At 44.2% G+C, this 12,925-nt stretch overlaps 1 protein-coding gene across 1 annotated transcript in view; it reads right to left on the bottom strand.

Moving 5' to 3' along the window:
• The window catches only part of Pde8a (phosphodiesterase 8A), a 121,271-nt gene that overhangs the window by 98,391 nt on the left and 9,955 nt on the right, over positions 1–12,925 (bottom strand). The gene's annotated exons all lie outside the window — the stretch shown is intronic.

Below are 12,925 nucleotides of genomic sequence, written 5' to 3'. Positions count from 1 at the left end.
AGGACAGCTTGTGGGAGTTGGTTCTCTCCTTCCAGTGTGTTCTAGGGATCAAATTCAGGTCATCAAGAATGGCGGTAGGCACCCTTACCTGCTGTGGCCTCTTTCTGGCTCTCTCTTTTCTTTTGCAGAACTGAAACTGTGTCCCTCAAGTGTGTTCACTGTTAGGACAGAGGTTTTGAAGAAGAAGGGCAGGCTAAACAGGGGGACATGCCCAAGTAGTCTCTCAGGCTCACTGAAGTGGGCAGGTACTTAATTACCCGAGCAAGTAAAGGGAGGCCAGATGCCAGGAGACAGTGGCCTGACAGGCCTCAAGGAGAGTCGGCAAAGGCCACTGCCCTAGCAGACAGGGGCAGGATGGAATACACAGGGTGGGGTGGAATGAAGATGGAAGTGAAGGACTCAAGCACAAGTGTCAGGAAAAGGGACAAACTCCAAGTCAGGTGACAGGATCTCAGCCTTCAGGTCTAGGGTCAGAACATTAGTTAGCAAAACACTCAGAGACAACCTCAAATGTGTGGAGACCGGAGATGACAGGGGCATAGGAATGGTGAGGCTGGAGATGTTCCCAGGGGGATGTGTGCAGCCACAAGGTACAGTTATTAGAAATGGGGCTAAGACGCAGAGTGAGGAGCTAGGGCTCTAACCTCCACCAGCTGAACTGGGAGTGGAGGGAGAGGAGGACAACGGGGAAAAGTGTCTAGAAGAGAGCAAACCTAGCCAAGGTTCAAGAAGAAAGAAGGAACCAAAGAGCCAAGCTGACTACAGCAGGTGCCAGCAGGCTGGGACTAGAAATCTAAAAGCATGGAAACAGTAACTAACCAGTATTACAACATCACAACCCAGTGACTAGGCGACTACATACATAGGCTTCCTTTAAGTTCTGGAACAGGACTCCAAAGCTATCTCTTCCAGACTCCTACTCCAAAGAGGATGTTCCTTGTTACCCCATTCTAGCTTAGAGACAACACCCACCCACCCCCATCCCAGCCTTCTGGGACCACCCAACAGTGTCACCCTGTCACCTGACCTCTGGGTCTCCTGTTCCATTAAAGATTTCAGGCCTCCTGCTTACCTTCTATACCCCAAGTTCTCCCCAGGCAACTTCAAGATTCATAGGACAACAGCCCTCCCTCACACAGGACACAGCACTCCCTCACACAGGGCCACAGCCCTCCCTCACACAGGGCCACAGCACTCCCTCACACAGGGCCACAGCACTCCCTCACACAGGGCACAGCTCTCCCTCACACAGGGCCACAGCCCTCCCTCACACAGGGCCACAGCACTCCCTCACACAGGGCACAGCCCTCCCTCACACAGGACAACAGCCCTCCCTCACACAGGACAAAAGCCCTCCCTCACACAGGGCCACAGCACTCCCTCACACAGGGCCACAGCCCTCCCTCACACAGGACAACAGCACTCCCTCACACAGGACACAGCACTCCCTCACACAGGACAACAGCCCTCCCTCACACAGGACAACAGCCCTCCCTCACATAGGACACAGCACTCCCTCAAACAGGGCCACAGCCCTCCCTCACACAGGACCACAGCACTCCCTCACACAGGGCCACAGCACTCCCTCACACAGGACAACAGCCCTCCCTCACATAGGACACAGCACTCCCTCACACAGGACAACAGCCCTCCCTCACACAGGACAAAAGCCCTCCCTCACACAGGGCCACAGCCCTCCCTCCCTCAGGGCCACAGCCCTCCCTCACACAGGACAATAGCACTCCCTCACACAGGGCCACAGCCCTCCCTCACACATGACAACAGCACCCCCTCACACAGGGTCACAGTACTCCCTCACACAGAGTCACAGCCCTCCCTCACAGTTCCCTGTTTTTAATTCTGTGGCCTGTAGACCATTTCTACCCACACAGGTCCCACTGCATGACCACACTCAGGACATCCAAGAATAATGTCTAATGCAATTCATACATAATTGTATGTGTATATAGGTATTTGTGTGTATGTATTCTCATAGATAAGAACCAGTATGAATGAATGTAACTAGCAACATGTAATACTCAAGGAATATTCTGTAGGTACTAAGCACCACTCCTGTGCTTGAAGAATATCAATTTATTCAATCCTCAGAGCACTCCTCTGATGGTGGGGATTTTGGTTTTTTGCCTCAACTAAAATCTAGGGCACAGAAAGGTTAAGTAATTTGCCAAAATCCCACAAGTATAAAGTGGTAAAACTGGGATGTGAAAACAAGTGATGTGTAACTAAAATGTACACCATTTCATTTTGTTACACTCCACTCAATGTGTACAGAGCGTCAGTGTACCAACAGTGCATCTTCTAAACTGAACACCTCTGTGTAGCCAGCACCCAGGTGGAGAAGCAATTTAAGCCTGTGCACTCCCCGACCTGCAGCACACTGTGCTGGCTGCTAAGGGCACACAGGTCTGTTTGCCTGTCTGATAGGCCTCTGTGGCTGCCTTGCTGACTTCTGCAGTCTTCACTGTCATGTGTGTAATTAACAGGGCTGGGCAGTTCCACCTTTTAGGGCATGTACTTCTTAAGCACATCACTATCTGTTCCCTTTAAATAATGCTTACTGGCCCTTCCTTCACTTCTACTAGACCCACCTATCTCTCATTCCCTCAATCTTCAATCTCAATAGTTAGCTAATAGATATTCTGTAAAGTGCAAAACTCTAGATCTAGATCCAACTAGGCCAAGAAAGCACAAGAGTTGCAAGCCCTTGCAGGAGTTTGTGGAAAGGCATCTCAATGCAAACCTCCCACAACAGCAGGGCTCCAACTTCTATGCCCTTGGCACTGCTTCCTCAGCCCCTCACCAGCACACTAATTAGGGAACATTAAGAATCCTGTCCCTTCAAAAGAGCTCAAGAAAGTGATTCCTTTAGTCCTCAGCCCAGAAGCTGCTCTCCTAACTTACTCCTGGTTTTCTTATTTGGTGAGGCTGTGGGAAGCTTGGAGTCAAGTATGTGACCAGCCCCAGGCAACCATGACTATCCCTGTGGCATGCATTTCCACACACTGACTGGCTCCTGACTTACCTGATCAGTCCACCTTTGTGTTCTCTTGGCCCTGATGCCCCCTCCCCTATTCCTCTCCCCACCCCACATCTCTAATCTTTACGTTGCTTCAAACTGTTTGAACCCAAGCTAGGTAGAGCCTAGAGCCATTCTGTACTGAGGCTCTCACCCCTCTGCTGTTCTCCACATTCTGATAGAAGTGAGTCAGGCTGGACTTCCACAGTTTACATTTGTCACCAAAGGTGGATGAAGTTGTCTGTGTGTTGTGCCAACAGCTTTTGGTTGTGCAAGCAAGCTTCTTGAGCAACAGTCCCTACATACTTACCAGGTTATTTCCAATGAACTTAACGAACAACACATAATTCTGTCAGTATCCTTTCAGAAATGTCATGTAGCATTTTTTCTCAAGTTGGATGTGCTATAAAATCAACATATACCACAAACCACTCAAAACAGTTTAGAACAGGGAACCCAAACACCCTTAGTTTGAGGCTAGCCTGGGATATGTGAGACCTTTTAAAAGGAAAAAAGAACTTCATATCATTCAATTTGTAGAGAAGTCATTGTGAAAACTTGAGAGGGGGAAAAGGAAAGAGGGGGAGGAAGAAGAGAAGGAAAAGGAGGAAGAGGAGGAAGAGGAAGAAGAGGGGGAGGAAGAAGAAGAGGAGGAAGAGGAGGAAGAGGAGGAGGAGGAGGAAAGGACGCCATAATCCTACCTGGAATTCCAGAGTTTGGAGAAGTATAAGATAGCCTCAGTTCAAACCCTGCTTGGGCAAGCTCTAAGACCATCAAAGGAATGTTAGTAGGGACAGGAAGTAGAACTTGGGAGAACCAGGATCTATCCTTTCCCTCTCCCTGATCTTTTTCCTATAATCTGTGTCAGTCAGGAAACTTGTAGTTGCAAGTTAAAAAAGAAATAACCTCAAATTATCATGTGATGAAGTGGATTTAATGATGCATGCTACCCCTTCAAACCCTGCTTCTCCTTTTCCTGGGTACTAGACAAAATTGCACTTTCCAATTTTTGGTGATGTGAAGTGTGACTGAGACCAACAAAACATGAGTAAACTAACACAGACCCATTCCACAGACTTTTCCCCACCACTGGAAAACCTCTCTCCCAAGACCCTCCATAGTTTTCCCCATTCTGTGGAGTTTGTCCATGAAGTGACCTTGAGACCTACGTATTGAAGTTGATTGAACAACTGATAAAAGGGACCTTTATTCCTGAAGCTACTTTAAAAAGAGGACCCCATGAATTAAATTTTAGGGTACTTCTCTCACAGCTGATTCCTTTGTGTTTTGTTTGGTTTATCACAACAGTCAGCCCAGCCTATCAGGTAAGGAAATTAAGATGCATAAGATTGGATAATTTGTTCCAAATGACAGTTTACAGATTAGAACACAGCATGCAGTGACCCTGCCACTGGAATGCAAAAGCATCAGACAGTAACTATGAAAGTACTGATAAAATGAGAAGAAATGACCTAGTAATCCTAGATACTCTTGAGACTAAGAGAGGAAGATCACAAGTTCAAGACTTGCCTGGGCTACACAGTAGGTTCAAGGCCAGCTTAGTGAGGCTCTTCTCAAAATAAAAAGGAGGGCTGAGGATACAGTACTCACCAGGGGAGAGTGTGAAGGATGTGGGGAGAGAGAAGGGAAGGGGGAGGGGAAGAGAACAACTGAGTATGTTTTAGGAGGGTTAAGGTCCTCCCAAGAAAGAAGAAAAGTCAAACTGGGACACACACTCCTTTTATGTCAAACCCAGATGAAATTTTCCCTTGTTACTATCCGGTCTTCTCTTAGCAAACAGACTAAATGGAAAGTTTCTCTAGCAACACAACATGAAAACTGCTTCAGAATCATTATAAGGAATAATGGTCATTACTTATAAAAGTGGAATTAATTCTTAGCTGACAAGCACTGGGAGGCCTAAGCCCCAATACAAGGCAACACTGGCCTCTCTGGCCTCCAACCCTCCCTTCTTCCTGTGTAAGGTGGTCCCATTCCAACTGCCTACTTTCCAAGAATACTGCTGCCAATCATGGAGGCTACCTCCTGGCCACTGAAAATAGTTATGCCAGGCAGGCTCATCTTGTTTCCTCCTGAGGAATTTTCAATCTGGAATTAAGAAAAAAAGAGAGGCCTTCCATTATTAAAGCTATGAAAAACAAGTGAGCCGGCCTCACTGCCTGTTGAATAACATAAGGCAAGTGTAGAAGGCAGAAGATATCACACCATAGGCTAAGGCCAGCACACCATAGCTTTCCCTTCGTTCAGTTACTTAAGCCAGGCTACAGTGGCACACAAGTTCCTCCTTTGGCCTCACTAGCATTCAGAAAAATCCTGACCATTTTACAGTTGGTACTTCCTATATCTGTAGGCTCTAAACTTGCAAATTTAAACAACCATGGATAGGAAATACATGAAAAAAAATGTACCTGTACTAAACACGTGCAGACTTCTCTTTCTTGTTGTTACTCCCTAGGCAAATAATAACTATTTGCACAGCACTTACACTGTATTAGATGTAAGTCACCTACGAATGATTTAAAGTGTATGGGGGAATACACACACAAGGACCTTGAACATTCCCAAACCTGCTATCTAAGGTGTTGGAACCAATGCCCTTTCATAATGAGAGATGACTGTGATCTGGAAACAGTCTCAAAACATGACAAAAAATATTTGTGATATATCTCACAAAGCTCAAAAAAGTCAAGTGAAAAATACAGACACAGCAAAGTATAGCTGTGGTATAATGAGAAATGAGCGCGGTCAGTCGCTGGCTTACAGCTTTTGTTATATTTGGTTGGTCTTTTGTCCTGCAACAGCTCTGGAGCAGCTCCAGGAAAATTAAAGCAAAGGCAAAAAGTTAGATGAGGCAAGAAGACCTATAATTCCAGCACTCAGGACGCTGAGGTAGGAAGTCCTAAACTAAAGCCTAGCTGGGATACGAGTGTGTGTCCCAGTTTGATACAAATTAAAAATAAAAATAAAGGTATAAGAAATGTTTTGTGTTATTCATAATGATCCTCTTACGATTACACCTGATTTTATGTTAGAGAGATGACTTATGAAAAGCCCTTAGACAAGGAGCTAGTTGCCTGGGGAAACAAACATGTGACTAAAGGGTTGAAATGTTCAAGCTCCTCTCGGAGAGGAATGGGAGAGGGAGAGGGAGAGGGAGAGGGAGAGGAGAGGAGAGGAGAGGAGAGGAGAGGAGAGGAGAGGAGAGGAGAGGGGGAGGGGGAGGGGGAGGGGGAGGGGGAGAGAAGAGGGGAGACTGACTAAGAATGGCCCCCACAGGCTAATAGATTTGAAGGCTTAGTCATCAGGGAGTGGCACTACTTGAAGATTAGGTGGGACCTTGTTGAAGGAAGGGTGGGGCCATTGGGGGTGGGTTTTGAGGTTTCAAAAGCTCAAGCCAGGACCAGTGTTTGGTTCTTTTTGCAGCCCAAAGATCCAGATATAGAACCCTCAGCTCCTTCTTCAGCCCCATGTATGTATGAGTAATGTCATTCTCGGAGCATCCTTCTAAGTTATTCAAACAGAATGCATCCATAAGTCCAGAAGGTGGTACACCTTACATCACTGGAGCAAGAGCTGCTATGCCCTTGTTGGTTTTCCTGTCACTGTATCAAAACACAGATAAAAAAACACCTTGATGAAGGAGGTATTAAAGTTGATTCCGTTCTAGGATTGAGTCCATGGTCAGCTGACTCAGTTGCTTTTAGGTCTGTTACAAGACAGAAGTATTCCAGTAAAATCTGCTTATTCCATGGTGGTCAAGAAAGGAGGATGGCCTTCACTGCCACCATTGAGAAACTACTGGCTCCAAATCAGCCTGGCAGGGAAATGTCAGGCACAACTCACAGGACAGACACACTCGGAGGCCTGCTAGGGTCCTGGATGCAGGACAGGTACATCATTCTGATTTCTGAGGGTCTTCACACTGATAGAAACACTCAGTTCTCACCTGCCCTGACCAAAGACCACCTCCACGCCAGGAGGTCACAATGAAACTGACTCCATAAACAAATGAGCCTGACCCAAACCCACGTGACCACTCAGAGCTTGCCGGTGGGGCCTGAAGTTATCCTGCACCACACAAACAGCTTTGGCATCTCCAGGCTAACATAGTTGTTGGCATTGAAAATGATTTTTTTGGTTTACAGGCCAAACCCCAGCACATCCTTGTTTACATTTCCATTATCAGAATGTTCAGCAGCACTAAAGGGGTCACAGTAGAGCATCTTTCTCCACTGACTCTCTGGTCAACAACGGTGGATTACGCACACAGATAAACGTCTGCAGCTTTATGGAGCGTAGCAGATCAGAGGTATGTCCACATACACTCTCTCATACTGCGTCTTAATACAGGAAATTATGGCTCACAAAAGAATTGCATGCTTTTGTCCAGCCTACAGTTAAATAGCCAAGTCCAAAACTCAACTCCAACTCCACCTTATCTGCCTTTTTTTTTTTTTAAGATTTACTTATTTATTACATGTAAGTACACTGTAGCTGTCCTCAGACATCCCAGAAGAGGGCATCAGACTTCATTACGGATGGTTGTGAGCTATCATGTGGTTGCTGGGATTTGAACTAAAGACCTTCTGAAGAGCTCTTAACCGCTGAGCCATCTCTCCAGCCCCCTCACCTGCCTTTTTTGACCACAGTGACAAGAGTATGTTCAGATTTATGAACACACAGTGCAGAACCAGGGAGAGGCAAACCTGTCTTCTGAGCTGAGTATGCTATTCATCTTCAAACTTTAAAAAAAAAAAAATAGAGTGCAGAGTAGCCCACACCTTTAATCCCAGCAGTCAGGAGGCAGAGGCAGGAGGATCTCTGTTAGTTCAGGGCCAGCCAGGTCTACAGAGTGAGTTCTAGGACAGCCAGAGCTACACAGAGAAACCCTGTCTCAAAAAAAAAAAAAAAAAAAGACCTAGGACAGTACCTGGCCTATTTGGGGGGTGGGGTGGAGTGGTGGTGGAATGTATTATGTCAAAGAATAAGAAGATAATAACAAAATTAGTGACCTCCCTATATGAAAATTTATGAAACCAGAGATGAAGTGGGAAGAAAAAGCCTACAATAGAGTTCAAGCCCTTACTTTGTCTTTTTTTTAAGATTTATTTATTATTTTATGTATGTGAGTACACTATAGCTGCATAGATGGTTGTGAGCCTTCATGTGGTTGTTAGAAATTGAATTTTTAGGACCTCTGCTTGCTTCAGTCAACTCTGCTCGCTCAGTCCCTGCTTGCTCCGGCCCAAATATTTATTTATTATTATAATAGGTAGTACACTGTAGCTGTCTTCTGACACACCAGAAGAAGGTGTCAGGTCAGTGTACATTACAGGTGATTGTGAGCTTGCCAGCCATCTGCCCTTTCTAGTTCTTAGTCTCCAAAAACTAACCTCACTGGAGAGCACTGTCTAACCGAAGTGCTAGTTTCCATTACTGGAAACGGCTATATTCTACTCTCGTAGTCAGCTATCAAGGCCTGCAGAAGGTCTTCTGAGCCTATAAAAATCCTGCCAGACTACCAGGTCTGTCATTTTTATTGCCAAGCGAAGTTTTACTCCAGCTCACCTCATCTGAACCTAGTGACCATTCAAGACCCTGTTGTGTAACCCTAGAACACCAAAAGACATAGCACAAAGGCTTAAAGAAGAAAAGTGAATAAAACTGCCATTTTTATTGAAAAATGTTAAAGCAATTAAACTAGTCAAGTACTTTATGAATGATGATTATATAGCATAATCTTCACTGTGCGACAATTTCAACACTCTCTATAAAATATACATTAAAAAAGTAAATAAATAAACAGGTATATGTACAGGTCTTTAATTCATTTAAAGTATTTCATATACTTTCCAGGAAAATGGAAATGAAGATATTTAAGCTTAGGAATTCTAGTAACTGGGCTACTTGATTGCTCCCGAGATGTGTTAGCCACAGAACAACAGCAGAGTTTAAACCTCTGAGCCTGAGATGAGACAGGCGTGCCTCCATGTGCCTCGGTGAAGTGATCCATGGGTGCCAGTGCAGAGCACCTGTGCCTGACCTCATGTGCCTCGCCTCAATCCCTGACATTTTAAAGAAATGACGAGAGGCGATAACTGACTTGGTCCATTTCCCACAAACACACAAAGCACCGGGGGCACCAGGCAGAGTGTTATGTTAACATGAGGTTTTTACCCCAGCTCCTCATTGCATGCAGTGTGATTCTGGACATGTGTGATTCTAAACACTTCACAGTTTCAGGTTCCTCTCAAATATGGTCAAGCCAAAGATTCTACTAAGGAATAAATTTCTTATAAAAATGAAATAATCCAATAAAATATAACTCATTTGAGTTGACAAATATTATTTTTAAATAAAATGTAAAGTTTTTCATTAGACTGCACCAAAATGTTTTAAAATTTGACCTAACAAAACTAATTTTGAAATTAAGATAGATTGAAACATCTAAGAATAGATCCAAGAGGGGGCTAGAAAGATGGTTTAGCAATTAAGAGCACTGACTGCCCTTCCAGAGATCCTGAGTTCAATTCCCAGCAACCACATGGTGGCTCACAACCATCTGTAATGGGATCTGATGCACTCTTCTGGTGTGTCTGAAGACAGTGATGGTATAACCACAAACATGAAATAAATAAATCTTAAAAAAAAAAAAAAAAAAGAGCCAGGCAGTGGTGGCGCACGCCTTTAATTCCCAGCACTTGGGAGGCAGAGGCAGGCGGATTTCTGAGTTCCAGGACAGCCAGGGCTACACAGAGAAACCCTGTCTCAAAACAACAACAACAACAACAACAACAAAAAAGAATAAATCCAAGAAAAGGACCATAGCTATGAAAAGACATTCATGACAGTGTCAGTATCATGAGTTATGCTTTAAAAGAAATAATGGTACAAGAAATAGCTGCAATTTATTGCTAAATTTTAAAGCCAAGACATAAAGCCATGCGTAAGTATTTACTCAAATGTTACATCTAGATCTGGTGACACAGCTCAGTGGTAGAGTACTTCAAGCCTTCCCAGCACCAAAACAACGACATTAGTTTAATTTACAATGTCTATGTGCACATAGGAAAAGTAAGAGGTCGTACTGGCATGAATATTGTATGTAATATATATACACAAATAAAATATAAAAAAGAAAAATCTGTACTTAGAAAAGTAACTGAATTAAAGAAACATCACTCATGAACTCTAACCAGAATTACTTTTGATAAGAGATTATCAATCCCTTCTTAAAGAAAAGGGAGAAGCCACAGATGAGGAGCTAGTGAGGACATTCACACAGTGCCAACTGCAACTGTGACAAAACCCTTGAAACAAACAACGCTTCAGGTTGAAGGATTACTTTGGCTTATGGTTTGAAAGGCTGCCATTCATGGCCAGTTGGCACTACTTCTCGTAGGTTAGGGGGAAGGCAGTGCATGGGTGGTGGCAGAGGAAGAGCACACGGGTCACCTCAGGCAGCCGAGAGACAAAATGAACAGAGGAGAAAAGGGAGGCCGAGGTCCAATACCTCCTTCAAGGGCACGCCCTCACCCACCGACCTTCCTCCTAAATGCTTACCTCCTACAGGGCCTATCACTTCTCCAGAGCACCAGACACCACTGGGGCAGTTATACAAACCAGAAGAGGAACAGGACTCAATAGTAGATGATACATAGCAGCTATTCGAAGCCACCCAGACTGAGCATCTATAACACTGGCTCAATCAGATTTTGCCTTCTGATATAATTCATGAAGTACCAACAATATAGTCTAAACAAAATATTTAACCTAAACCTATTTTAGATACAACTTCCAATTTATAAGAAATGCAGAAGTATGGGACTAAAAAGAGAACTCAGTGGTTAGAGAACTTGCTGTGCCAACTATGAGGATCCAAATTCAGGTCCCAGTACCCACTATAAGCTAGGAATGGTCTCACACATGCTGTAAGACCCGCTGTGTGGGGCAGGGACAGGAAGATTGCTTGGACTTGCTGGTTGCCAGCCTAGCTAAAAGAAGCAAGCTCCAGATTCAAAGAAAGGCCTTTCGTTGATGGAATGACTCAGTATTCAGAGCAAGTCTGCTCACACACAGCCTTGCACAGCAGCACACACACATGTACATATACTGCACACATAAATAATTAGAAAAAGTTTCTAAAAAAAATAATTACAGAAGGTAGAATAAAAGATAAATGATAACTCAAGGCATGACTGATAGGGTCTCCTTAAGAAGAATAGGTATATGTTCCAGATTAAAGGAGTAAAGAATCGTAAGCAGATGCAATGCAAGACATTTATGAAATTATAGAGGATATTAGTAAAATATGATATAGACAGTAAATGCTATTTTGATAAATTAATGAAACATAAATATGCAGATTATACGATGAAAAAATATAATACAAAGCAATATGCATTTATTTAAAGGTGGTACCTTTAAAAACGAAGAATCACCATATGATCCAGCATATGGAAACTTATGGGTATAGAGCTCTTTGTGGGAGAACTCAATCTCTGTTGTCAGGATATCAGCAGCTGAGTCTTGTAGCAAACACCAAATGCTAATCGGCGGCTGTAGTCCAGGCCTCTCTGCAGGCAGACACCATGCACAAACCAGCGACAGCAGCAATTCAATCCTGAAGAAGCCACAAGGCTCACCAACTGGCCCAAGGCCAAGGAGTCGGCAAGAAGCCGCAGGAACCTCACAAGAAGTTCTTTGGTGAGTTTCTGGCTTGACAAGCAGAGCTCAGCAATAGCAACGTATGGCAAACCAATACATGTGTGTAGTTAATGAAGAATAGTAAGGTGGAGCACAGCAAACCAGTGTTCCAGCTCCCACAGTCTGTGGGGTCACATTTACATTCCCTCATCACATCACGTGTGCTTTCACGTGTCCACTTCAGCAAAACATCCCTTCACCTGCGTCTGCTTCAGGAAGACATCCTTTTATGTGTCTGCTTTAGCAAACATCCTTTCAGGTGTATGCCCCAGCAAAACATCATTTGATATAACTGACTTTCCAAAGAAACCAGAAGTTTCCACTTCAAAATAGCTGTCTTTTCTTACTGGAAAAATTCCATACATATTTTGAATACTAATCCTTTATTGATACAATAACTCAAATAACTTTGAGTCAGTGGCCTGCTTTTCATTCTCCTTTGATGAGATCTGTATTTTTAAGTTAGTTGAATTTTAGCAACTTTTCCTTCATTAAAAATGCCTGGACCATCTAGAGACTACCATATCCAGGGATCCATCCCATAATCAGCCTCCAAATGCTGACACCATTGCATACGCTAGCAAGATTTTGCTGATAGAACCCTGATATAGCTGTCTCTAGTGAGACTACGCCGGGGGCCTAGCAAACACAGAAGTGGATGCTCACAGTCAGCTATTGGATGGATCACAGGGCCCCCAATGGAGGAGCTAGAGAAAGTATCCAAGGAGCTAAAGAGATCTGCAACCCTATAGGTGGAACAAAATTATGAACTAACCAGTACCCCGGAGCTCTTGACTCTAGCTGCATATGTATCAAAAGATGGCCTAGTCGGCCATCACTGGAAAGAGAGGCCCATTGGACTTGCAAACTTTATATGCCCCAGTACAGGGGAACGCCAGGGCCAAAAAGTGGGAGTGGGTTGGTAGGGGAGTGGGGGGGAGGGTATGGGGGGCTTTTGGGATAGCATTGGAAATGTAAATGAGGAAAATACCTAATTTAAAAAAAAAAAGCCTTATGTAACTTGTTTACTGAAACCTTCCCTTCCTGGAGATATGCATCACACACACACACACACACACACACACACACACACATATCCCAGATTCAATTCCCAGCACCCAAACAGTGGCTAACAACTGTAATTCCAGTACCAGAAGCTCT

The sequence above is a fragment of the Mus musculus genome, chromosome 7, assembly GCF_000001635.26.
Source record: "Mus musculus strain C57BL/6J chromosome 7, GRCm38.p6 C57BL/6J".
NCBI classification, from domain to species: Eukaryota; Metazoa; Chordata; class Mammalia; order Rodentia; family Muridae; genus Mus; species Mus musculus.
This window is presented reverse-complemented; position numbering and strand designations above follow the sequence as displayed.